The 12533-nt window shown below is 43.5% G+C and overlaps 1 protein-coding gene across 1 annotated transcript in view; it reads left to right on the forward strand.

Annotated features, from left to right (window-relative positions):
• Window positions 1-2514: 2514 nt before the first annotated feature.
• LOC111865867 (neutral ceramidase) overlaps window positions 2515-12533 on the forward strand; it is a gene marked incomplete at its 3' end in the record, with an annotated part of 104999 nt that continues 94980 nt past the window's right edge. The window contains 1 exon segment of the mRNA XM_033752019.1: window positions 2515-2861.

Consider the following 12533-nt stretch of genomic DNA (forward strand, 5'->3'; position numbering starts at 1 on the left):
TATCTCTCCAAGATCCATTCTAATACTGTCCACCCACCTACACTTTGGTCTTCCCTGTGGTCTCTCTCCTTCTGGCTTTCCCACCAATATCCTATACGCATTCCTCGTCTCCCCCATTCGTGCTACATGACCTGCCCACCTCATATTATAAAACACATTGTATAAAAATTACAATGAAATATAAACTTATTATAAAACAAGAGTTATTTAATCAAATAAGGTTAAAACTATTCAAGTGATAACCTACGAGTATATAACGAAGTCAGTCGTTGCAATCTTGTATTTTCCCGCGGACGTGCTATATTCTAGACTTTTATATGGTAAACTGTTTGGAGGTCCGTGAAGTATAGTTTTAACATAAATTGTTTGGTCGGTGCCTCATCGTACGATGTATTTATGTCCGTTTTGTAGTGAATACCGATTGCAATCCGTATTCACTACAAAATGGACATAAATACATCGTACGATGTCTTAACCGTGAGGACAGAACCCCGGTACCGGCTGTTTAAGGGTCTGAGTGGGACGTAGAACCATCCAGGACGCAGTGGTGAAGAGAGAAAACTCTGTCCATGTCAGAACTCGAAAGCCGGGGGTTCAGCTCGTAGGTAGTCACCGTTGCCAACTGAGCTATCCCATCTCAGTGAGCACTGTAACGTGTTTGCTTCGGTACTTTGCTGACATTAGATACAGAAGCCGAATGATCAGGAAAGTTACAAATTCATGTCGCAGAGGTACCGACATTGAAGAATACGCCGCAGGAAGGCCGCGCCAAAGCTCAAGCGTTTAGTCGCTGGCTTCCCACCGCGGCGGTCCAGGTTCGATCCCGGGTCTGGTCAAGTGGGAGATCTGGTAGACAAAGCGGCGCAGGGGCGGGTTTTCTCCGAGTACTTCGGTTTCCCCTGCCAATCTTCATTCCACCAAATTCTCCATCATCATATTCACACGGGGCAGGCTACAATAAGCCAATCAGTGGCCGCCGTGCCGAGTGGACCCAGTTGGACTCCACCCCCCACTAAGCGAAGCCGCAAGAACGTCTAAGGTAGCGGGCGGCCTCAGTGGATCTCTCCGTAACTCCATGCCCATACAGAGACAGCGCCCTCAAACCTGGCATTGCAACGCCTTCTTCCAAATTTGTAATGCAAATAACCTGTAATGCTGAGAAAGCATCATTAATAAGTACTCTCTAGAGAGATGCTAAATTTTCATTCAAGAATATGGAGAGATGTATGAAGATGTGTAAGTATGAACAGGAAGTTTGGAGCATTAGCAGCCTGTGTTCTGAAGGCGTCCGGTTTTAATCCCGACTGGGTGCTTATTGCCTCGTTTGAGGCTTTTCTTGCTTGACATCAGTCATTCGTGGTGAATAATTACTGTGGAGCAGTCCACGAGTTCCTTTTCCCACGTAATGGATCCAAAACTTCATAGTTAGGGGAGGAGTACACACCCTCGGTCACTAAAGAGTGAAAGTAAAGTCCGTACGCCTTCTAAACATGCAATAACGACGTATGTGTGCAGTGCAGTGCAGTGCAGTGCAGGTAAAGCTCTACATTAGCTTAGATACCAGATGGAGATGGGTGATCAGCTTCGTGCTTCGGCCGTTTTACTCCCAGTGGAATATCCACTCCGCTGATCGCACAGGGAACTGGATGGATTAAGGGGGGGGCACACCAAGGAAACTGGCAACAGCAACTTTCGAGAATTGTTATCACCAGGGCCCGGATTTTGATGACATGTCATCTTTTTTCCCTTGTATCCTATGTGATGCTCTTAAATATATAAATCTCGGATATTAGCTGCTGGTTACAGAAATGTAAATTTTATAGGTAATTTTTTTTGTCATTTTTTACATTTTTAGGTTTAACGTCATTTTTTCATTTTGGGGGTAATTTTTTTTTACTTTTAAGGGTATTTCTTGTCATTTTTGGCCATTTTAGGGAATTTTTCTTCATATGTTTTCTGAAATGTGAATAACATGGAAGCGAAGTGTTCTTTCTTTTCTCCTTTAGGTCATTTTTCTGGATTTTTCGGTTATTTTTTTGAATATTTTCAGATCATCAAAATCCGGGCCCTGCATATTACACTTTTGGCTCATATTTTAGGTCATTTTTCTGGATTTTTTCGGTAATTTTTAAAATATTTTCAGGTCATCAAAATCCGGGCCCTGGTTATCGCGCTGAGTTGAACACGTGGAACTAAACTGAGCAGCGCAAATTGAGGAAACGGCAACACAGCTCGCGGAAGACTATAAACAGTCTGCCTGAAGCTGTTTGAAAGACAACACACACACACAACTGACACCGCAAGAAATCTAAAACCTGCATCAGCAAGGTGAAGATTTCTAACAGTCACCGGTGACTCGTGATTCGCATAGCGGTTGTCGCACATACGGAATGAGCCGTACGGTGTCCTAGGGGTATTAACCTGTCCTGGCCATGGCTGGCTAACATTGCGTACGGTAAGATGCTTGCCGTTCCTTAAGTCATTATCTCTGGTACGTGTTGGAGCTACAGTATAAGTCACTCTTGCTTAAAAGTGGTATAGATAGTGAATGTTGGGTACAAAAACTGTACGTCACTTCCTGCCGCAATGAACTGACGTGTGGATATGCATGCTTGCGTCCAGTGCTCTTGTCCACAGACATGGGATGAATAGGATCATACAATTCGGATTTCTATATTGCCGTTTTGGGCTGCGTGCTGTGAATGTTTCCGATGAAGTTATTACGTCATTTGTTTGTGTCATTGTGGATTTACAAGTGATACTGTGTTTTAATGTCACAACACCGGCCATGTGTAAGAATCCTTGAGTCAGACGTTATCACAACAGTCGTACCGACAAGTGTGTGTGGAAGCAAATCTGAGGTAAGTCCAGTAGCGACTCATCGATAAGATAAATAACTTCTTTCTTTACAACGGTCATTTTTACAGTTTCAAGTTTCATACTTGTCAGGTTGAACACTGTTCTCTAGTATCACGGTTCCGATTTCTCGGGTCGGAATTCGGTTAACGGGCTTTTAATGTAGGATTTGAAGTTCTCACAGCGGCCGTTATGAAGAGTTCTGTCTTCTCAGATGTAACTCTGTGTAGTCAGTTGAAATTCAACCAGCATTCCGGAGAAACATGTCTCCCCCCTTCTCCTTGGCTGAAGCTAGAAACCACACGAAGCAAGCAGCAAGCAAAGATGTTCCTGCCTACTTCATGTTCTCCCCTAACGTCGGAAGATTTCCAGCGCACTACACAGATTTATATCCCAGAAGATGAACCGCTTCAGGTTTTAACGTGTTTCGGAAAATGCACGTATAATTTTGCCTGTGGTTCTGTATGGGTGTGAAACTTGGTTTCTGACATTAAGGGAGGAACATAGATTGAGGGTGTTTGAGAACAGGGTGTTGAGGAGAATATTTGGACCGAAGAGAGATGGAGTGACAGGAGGTTGGAGAAAACTGCATAATGAGGAGCTTCATAACTTGTACTCTTTTCCAAGTATAATCAGAATGATCAAGTCAAGGAGGATGGGATGGACAGGGCATGTAGCACGGATGGGGAGAAGCGGAATGTATATTGGTGGGAAAGTCAGAAGGAAAGAGATTACTAGGAAGATGAAGATGTAGGTGGGTGAAAAATATTAAACTGGATCTTAGAGAGACAGGATGAGATGGTATTGATTGGATTGATCTGGCTCAGGATAGGGACCAGTAGAAGGGCACTTATGAACACGGTACTGAACCTTCGGGTTCCATAAAATGCTGGGAAATTCTTGGGTAGCTGCAGAATTGGCGGCTCTTCCAGAAGGGCTCAGCTCCATGAAGTTAGTTTATTTAGTTAGTTCGTAAAATAAAGGGAGAGTAGGCCTAGATTAAAATAGGCCACTACCGTTTCCTCCCACATTCTCCCCTACTCGCCTCTCACAGTCACTCTGCCGCACTAAGTATGTGATCTATGGTTTCGAGAAAATGTAGTTAAATGGGCCAAAAAACATTTATGTGCGGCGAGCAGGTTCGCTCAGCGATAGCGAGCCTCATTTGAATGCTGGAGATCGGCCGGACACATGTACACGTATAAGGTGGTATTATTGTGAGTCCTTGTAGCCAAATGCTGCGACAGAACTTTGAAAACTGTAGGATTCTCTGTTCTTCAGCACCTTGCCGGCTCGAAGCGCAAACTCATCCCTCAGTTTGTTCGACGCTGAACACCCGAAACTGAATATACTTACTTGTATTGCCGTAAACATCATTCTAACCACGGTTTGTGGGGAGCATAAAGAGTGCCAGCGCATTTGTAGATTATAAACAAGAAGTCCTGGGAAAAGCAATCGTGTACTATCCTTTCACTGCAAAAATATTTTTTCAAGAGAAGAAAATTGGACTAATCGAGGAGAACTGAGCATGAAATGCACGAAGATGTATTGCGCCTTCATCCCATCTATGCCCTAGACGATCTCAATAAACTAACAGAAACATAAGATCTGATCGGGGATTCGATTCTCGACCTCTAGAATACAATGTGTGTTTACCTACATGCGTAGTTGGTAGTGACTAGCTACGGGTTTGGACGACAGAGGTCGGAGTTCGAGTCCCGGTAAGGGAAAGAATTTTTTCTCCTCCAAATCATCCAGACGGGCTCTGGGTTCTACGTAACCTCCTATCCAATGGGTACCGGGTGCTTTTTCCCTGGGGGTAAAGCGGCCGAGACGTGAAGCTGACCACTCAACTCCAGCTAATGCCGAGGTGAAAAAAAATTGGATTTGTACATCTACTCATTCATGGCGTAGTGCTTAATTCGTTGAGCACAGGGACAACTTTACCTTTTTACCTACAAGCGAATAACGGGTAGGTATTTGACAAGTTTGCCTTTTAGAATTTTTCTCGCTTGGCAGTCTGGACCACGGCCACTTCTCTCCCTAATACCAATCCATCAATCAAAGTCACAATAGAAAAAAATTTCCTTTCGTGCTGTATAGGCCACTATTCGTAGATTTAAATCCGTGTCATACTTGGCAAGACAAATACGGGCCACTGGCGTCACTTTATCTGCAGCTCCCACAAAGGTGAGCAGACACTTCCCTTCATTGCCATCAGTCGCTACTATGTAATTTTGTAACTAACAAATTCTCTGAGACAGATGTAGGAGGGATGCTGAAGCTAACTGGAATCAATAAAGTAGAAAACCGAAGCGCTCTCTACCTGCCGCTCTGTACCTCACACCGTAGACAAACTGTAATAGGCCTCCCGTTGCGAGGCAAGACTTGCAGCTATTTCCTGTTCTCCAGACTGTGGTTTATCACTGTTCATTACGTGAGCCTACAAGTAACTGAAAGCGATTAGGTAATGCAATATACCGTATTTACGCATGTATAGGCCGCAGCACAATTTTCAGACAGAAATTATAGAAAAAATAATTTTCTTGGAATATTATTTCAGGAGTATTACACCCTGTATTACTAATTATGAATATAATTTTTTTAAAATGAAGTGTGATTTCGAATATTTCGAATATAAGCCGCACCCCAGTTTTCCTCTTGAATTTTTGGCAAAAAATGTGCCGCCTATACATGCGTAAATACGGTAATACAGACACTGTAAACGTATATTTAAATAATTTCTTGTAATAAAAATCCAAAGTATCAATGTATCGAGCAACCTTCCGCATTCCTTCTTTTCTCCTCGACGAGGAATGCAAAGCATTCGTATCAAAATTCGAAATTAACAAAGCCCGTTTCTTCTGCTATTCGTATTAGTAAGCCATTTGTACTCAGTTCTTTTAGGACACTGCTGTACCGGGTAAGTTAGGCCGTGCCATAGCCCAGGCTGTTAGTCGCCGGCTTCCCACCGCGGCGGCCCGGTTTCGAGTTCAGGTCAGGTCAGGTCAGGACATGTGGGAGTTTTGGTGGACAAAGTGACATTGGGGCAGGTTTTCTCCGAGAACTTCGGCTTTCCCTGTCAATTCTCATTCCACACCGACTGCTCCACACTAATCATCTATCATGCAGGGTTGGTACAATACGCCAGTTAGTGGACTCAGTCTCACCCCACCCCAAGAAACTATAAAACTACCGGGTAAGTTGGTATAGCGACAATGCTCTGCACTTCTCTTTGGGAGGTATTCGGTTCGAATCTTGTCCCAGACACCGGGTACTCTGTCTTGAGGATTGTCGTGGTTTTCCTCAGTCCCTACAGGCAAATTCTGAGGCAGTATCTCGGTTGGAGCACTGCTGCTTGTTCCCATATCTTTTGAAATTCATTATTCACTCATCGGACTGCTATTCGACGCCGTATGGGCCGCCATGTTGGTACGGTTGTAAAGTAAAGCAGAAGAAGGAGAGTTCTAACAGGACAGGCCACATAGCCTCCATAAGAAACTTGCAGACATTAAAGATTTGTGACTTTCATAGCAGATTTACTGAACCATTCTTACAAACAGCAATACATCATTTAAATGTAAATTCAGAAGGGCTATATATTTTAAGTAAAAAGGTGAGGAGAACGGTTTAACATTGCTGTAAGTGCGCTCCTGACGTCAAGCTTTTCAAACAAAGAGTATGTCGAATTCTTGTTGTGGCCTTTCGACATGAGATGTTTACGTGTTAGTAGGTTCCGTTGTGTTGAACTTTCCTGTTTCATCAAGGAGAAAATAACTACATTCACGGAGTAGGAAGTGCTTCCAGACGCTTAAACAAACAGGCAGCCGCAGATAACAGTTTCTGCCTGAATGGGGGAAATATTCTGTGAATTTCCTCCTTGAAGTTTTTCTTAATTTCACTACTCAACTAAGGTCGATAAATTCGCGTTGTAATGCCTCCATAGAATGCCTCAAAATAAGTAGCATCAGCACTTAACACTGCTCTATGATGATGCACGGATCTCTGCAGATAAATGCTGGAACTGACGAATGTGATTGGCATACCAACTGCAATTCTATTTGGATTGATGAATTGTTTTGTGACAGTTTGCGGCCTCCGTGGTCTAGGAGTAACGTTCCCACCTCATGACTCAAGGTACGCGGGTTCAAACGCGGCGGAGGTCGTGGAATTTTTAAGGGTGGAAAAATTCAGGGAACAAGTCCTCCGGGAGGGACTTTAAGCCGCGTGTCCCGTGTCGTAGATTTAAGGCACGTAAAAGAACCTCATGTCTCTAGGAGACCTCTGAGCTAAATTACAGGCCCTTTCCCGCCCAAGTAGTCTCCAACGCCTCTGGTGGATGGGGGAAGCATCAAGGTACGGGGGGCCGACCTCGTTGGCTCTACGGGGGCTGATGGCACGCACCGTTATCGGTAGGGTATGGCGACAGTAGAAATTAAAAGGGGGACACACAATGGACCAATAACTGGTCTAAGTGCATGGGGAAACCCACCCCCTCTCATAATACATACATGTTTTGTGACAGTTTAGGAGTGATAAGCATCGTCTGTAGTTATTTCATTCCCTTGGTACGCGAATATTTTGTTTACATGTCATACATACACAGGTGTCTCATTATTACTGACCTATTTTGCAGGATGGCTGGTGAAGGTCAACATAAGTAAATAACTTTATATTCGTATGTACTCTGAGGGTCTTCATTAGAAAGTTACAAGTATACTAATTTCAACTTCGATGATCAAACATTAAATATTTCCTAAGGTTAACAGGTTGTGCATAAGAATAAAAACAAAATAGCTATTAATAACCTCATTATTTTTACTTTTTTACGTGCCCGAAATGGCCTCCATGTTAACGAGCACCCAGCTCTTCGCGAAAAAGAAACCCTCAAGCGGTCAAAGATTCCAGGTGTATTATTTATTTTACTTTCAAATTGTCTAATTCGACACTAAAATTTCTCTCTAGTAGGTCTACCGACTGAACTTGTATAGACTTCGAGTTTCGAATATCCCCACAGGAAAAGAAAACAGGGAGGGCTGAAGTCAGGTGAGCGTGCAGGCCGGGACGCTAGAGCTTTATGTCTGCTATCAAGCCAGCGTCCAGGGTAATATTCTCCCCGCCAACGACACACTTCATGACTGTGACGTGGTAAACCAGCACGTAAAGACACGTAATTACGGACACATCCTCAAATAGTTCACTTGTGTGTTCGAAGAAAATTAAGGCAATCGCAGGCACCAACTCCAGTCCCAAGTCCAGATTGATTTCACATGCTGCGTGCAACTGTGTCAGCATATTTGTTAATGTTACTCTCTGCTAATGCTAATGAATTTTAATGCTACGTATTATTTTTTTTCCTTGGCACTACAGCCCCAGTGGGCCTAGGCCTACCTCCATGAACTTCTCCGTTCACTTCGGTTTTTCTAGATCTTACACATGCGGTAGGACTCCTTGGGCGGGTGATCAGCTCATCACAAGGCCTCTACCTGTACACAAACACAGAAAAACGCACACACAAACTAAATATCCATGCCCTGAGTGGGATTCGAACCCACAATCCAACGCTGGAAGCGAACGAAGACTGTACATGCCTTAGACTGCTCGGCTACCGTGACAGGCTGTTACGTATTATTAGCAGGGCCTATTTTAGCGAATGGTAACCTTTGTACACATACGAATGTGGTCAATGGCCCAACACGAAAATTATAATGAAAAGTCGCACAGCGTGAAATACTGTTATGACTGGAAAACTGGCTGAAGGCTGCAGACGTCAGGATGCTTGAGTTAGCATTATGCGGTGAAAACTATTTTCAGAAATGGGGTCATTCGGAACGAGACACGACTGTGACATTATTTCACTTGGTTTATAGAGCGGATGGATTTTGTCGTGTGGATAGCTGTGCATAATTAGTGCAGCTGTGACTATTAATCCACTAATGACACAATAAAAGTAAGTAAAGGTATTCCTGTAACAGGCCGTGGAGGCCCATAGGGTTGTCAGATGTTGAGGTTCCCACATTTTCTAGACAATCGGCTCACAGATGGCGGTGAGTTTGTCAGCCTTACGCGCCGGCCGCCCTTTACTCTCCAGGAAGATTCTTGGTACTCATTTCTGTTAGAGGCTGAGTCAACCCCAGGGCCATAGTGCGGCTGGAAGGATTAGGTAAATTGAAAGAAATCCAATGACCTCATCAGGATTCGATTCCGCAACCTCCTGGCTTGTAGAATGGTGCCTCAAGCAACTACGCTACCGTGTGCCCCCTAATGAAACCATACAAACTGAAAATTCGTAGTTTCTTAATTTAAAAAATCCTTCTTAATTAAATTCTAAGCAGAATGAATCGTAATTCGGCAGTCAGGCTCCTCGCCCCTCTGTTGTAGAGACTCCGTCTCAGTTCAGTCGAGGTCTGGAGCAAACACAGTTCTCTGATCACCTTCCTTCTACTGGGTATACTTTGTGGGAGAACACAACTGTAAAGTACAGGGAATTCAATTTCAGTTTTGTAGGTAGTAATTCAATGAGAAGGTTGTTTTGAAGCATCTCATTCCAGCAGCTCTACTGGGTCCATCGGCCGGCGGCAGTCGCTGCAGCATTCTGTATGCTAAAATATTCACGCTGCTTGTCAATTCTCTCCACAATTCACTGTTTAGGAGCTAACATAATTACGACAATTTTAGGTCCCCATTCTCAGCTTCATTATCATTCTCCTGTCGGTTTCTATTCCAAATACATTTTTATTCGCCGCCATGTTCCTCACTCCACAGCTGCGAGAATGCCCGTACCCAATTTCCCTACAAGTTTGGTGGTTGCCTGCACTTAGCATTCCTCTTCAATAGAAACATTTCATTATTCATTTCTGAAAGCTGACTAGGCGAACAATTCCCTTGTCTCATTATCGCTTTTGAATTCTAGTGACAACCTCCTTAATTTTAAGGTCCGACGTACCAAAGGAAACTTTCTCCCTTAACAGCGCAGGAATGTCTCATAAGTACAGCCGTTGCGAGTGTCTGCAAGGAGCCCTACAGATGCTGGATTATGTGCAAGCTTTCCATCGCGTTAGCTGCTTCCCGCTCAGTTACTTACTGTTCTTCGCCATTTCCACGATAAGTTTAATTTAGTAAAATTACCTGTCTTCGTAGTCATTCATACTATTCATTGCTGAGATGACACAAAATTAGGTAGCTTCAACTGTCAAAGAAATGGCAGGAGAGTTATATTTCTATCAAACTGAGTTATTTTAAACGAAAGTGGAGTTGTTTCTGAGTGAGATTGTTGCACTACTGTGGAACTTTGTTCCGACATTATCCACTGTTTAGGTAAAACTTAAGTCTTTTACTATGCCTATGACAGTGGCCGCATGATCTAAGGCATGAACTGTCTTCGCTCGCTCGAACGCTGGAATCATGGGTTCGAATCTCACTCGAGGCATGGATGACCGTGTGCGTTTATTCTGTATGTAGGTAGAGGCTTTGCGACGGGCTGATCACTCATCCAAGGAGTCTTACAGAGTGTGTAAACAAGATTACGAAACTGAAGAAGAGGGCAGGGCCCAACAAAGGGCTGTAGTGCCATTGATGGATGGATGGATGAATGAGAAATTACTACGTTTCGGAGACTAGCTGTGCTTCCGTCCTCAGATATAACACGAAAGAAATCCCTCTACGTTGGGGCGGTTAGACAAAGCCAGTTTTCATCAGTAGGCATGGAATTTATTTATTTATTTGGGGGCACGTGGTAACGTAGTTGGTTGAGGCACTATGCTACAAGCCGGAAGGTCGCGGGTTCAAGTCCAGATGAGGTAATTGGATTTTTTCAATTGATCTAATCCTTCCAGCCGCACTATGACCCTGGGGTTGACTCAGACTCTTAACAGAAATGAGTACCAGAAATATTCTTGGAATATTCTTGGGAGTAAAGGGCGGCCGGTGCGTAAGGCTGACAAACTTACCGCCATCTTTGAGCCGATTGTCTAGAAATTATGGGAACCTCAACATCTCACAACCCTATGGGCCTCCACGGCCTGTTACAAAGATACCTTTACTTTATTTATTTATTTATGACTAATTTAAAGATGCTCTCAATAGCTGTCATACTGTAGTCCTATAACGTCATATGATTGGAATTTTCTTGGAGCGATTGAAGAGATGCACGACAAACTTCCGTTTGACTAGTGGGCGTCAGGGCGACCTCGAGTCACAAGCGTTACGGCCTGAGCCAAGTTGATGAGCGCAGGAGGCATATGAGAACTTCAATATCATGAAGATAAGAGCAGCATCATCAGAGAAGGCCCCGTTTACACCCTTTGAGACTTGTAACGGTCCTCAGAGAGAACCATTATGTGTTTCTCTGATGACGACGGCAGAGCCATCCTTAGAGACATATTTTAAATGAACTTCTTTCATCAGACAAGGCGCGAAGTTGAAGTGAAGTGGTGTACTTCTAGTAATAACAAGAACAACAATTCACTGTTGCCATTAAATTTCAGAGCGATATGAAATATTCTGTTCGTAGCATAGAGAGGGTTCAATGCACTGTATTCGTATACACCCTGTCGAAAATAATAAAAACAAATATGTAAATATATCTTCCACAAATGTCCATTATCCTTCGAACTTAATACTGAAACTGTTTTATAGACATTTGATGGGTCTCTTACCTGTATTAGTAATTTTCTGTTTCCACCAAAATGATTACCTTAAAGTTTTATAAGGTCAGTGTTACTGAAATAATATTTTAAATTCAGGTTCTTATCTGCAAGAAATTACGCCTCATCTCCATTGCAAATATCAGTCGGTTAACAATGTTTGAGAAAACAACCACTGTTTGCTTCTAGAAACGAAATGAATTCCACAAATAAACTGTGCGGGCGAAATGTTGCGTTATGTGACGTTAAAGCGAGCGACACGCATCGCATCCCTCTTGCAGCCATATGAAGGGTCAAGGACAAGTGGCGGCTACTTTTTAAATGAAGTACACTTTGTGTGTTTGTGGGCTGACAGCCACATCAGCTTCTAAGGCCATTTGCGCCTTTTTAAAACAGCAAGATAAAAACAATAGCATCACAATGACACTAATCAGCAACAACAAAGTCCGCATGACATTAGCCACGGACACGACCCTGCGCAGCCCCGCAACAGGGTAGCAGGCATCAAGCATCCCCTAACATCAGCACGCGCCCACCAAGCCACGAGGCACCCCGCCTGAAGGAACCGACAACCTGACAGGATCTACCGTATCAATGTCAGGAATGGAATTTCATAAACACAGACGTGACTGTAAATGGGTTCCACGTTAAAGCGGGGCTATGAAACGCGCTACCTGTCCTCCAGTAACGTTAAATCACTCTCAGATACCACAAGCAGAAGACGCCAAATACCTTGGTATACACCTGGATAAACGATTGACATGGCAAAAACACATCCACACCAAAAGAAAACAACTCGGAATAAAATTCCGACAGATGTATTGGATGCTGGGAAGACAGTCGGAGCTATCGACAGAAAACAAGATCTTACTGTACAAAACCATGCTCAAACCGATATGGACGTACGGGATACCATTATGGGGATCAGCCAGTAACTCAAACATAGAAATTCTCCAACGATTTCAAAGCAAAGTATTACGAATAATAGTTAACGCACCGTGGTATGTGCCGAACACGGTACTACACAAGGAC

Source organism: Cryptotermes secundus, unplaced genomic scaffold (assembly GCF_002891405.2).
Source record: "Cryptotermes secundus unplaced genomic scaffold, Csec_1.0 scaffold968, whole genome shotgun sequence".
Lineage (NCBI taxonomy): Eukaryota > Metazoa > Arthropoda > Insecta > Blattodea > Kalotermitidae > Cryptotermes > Cryptotermes secundus.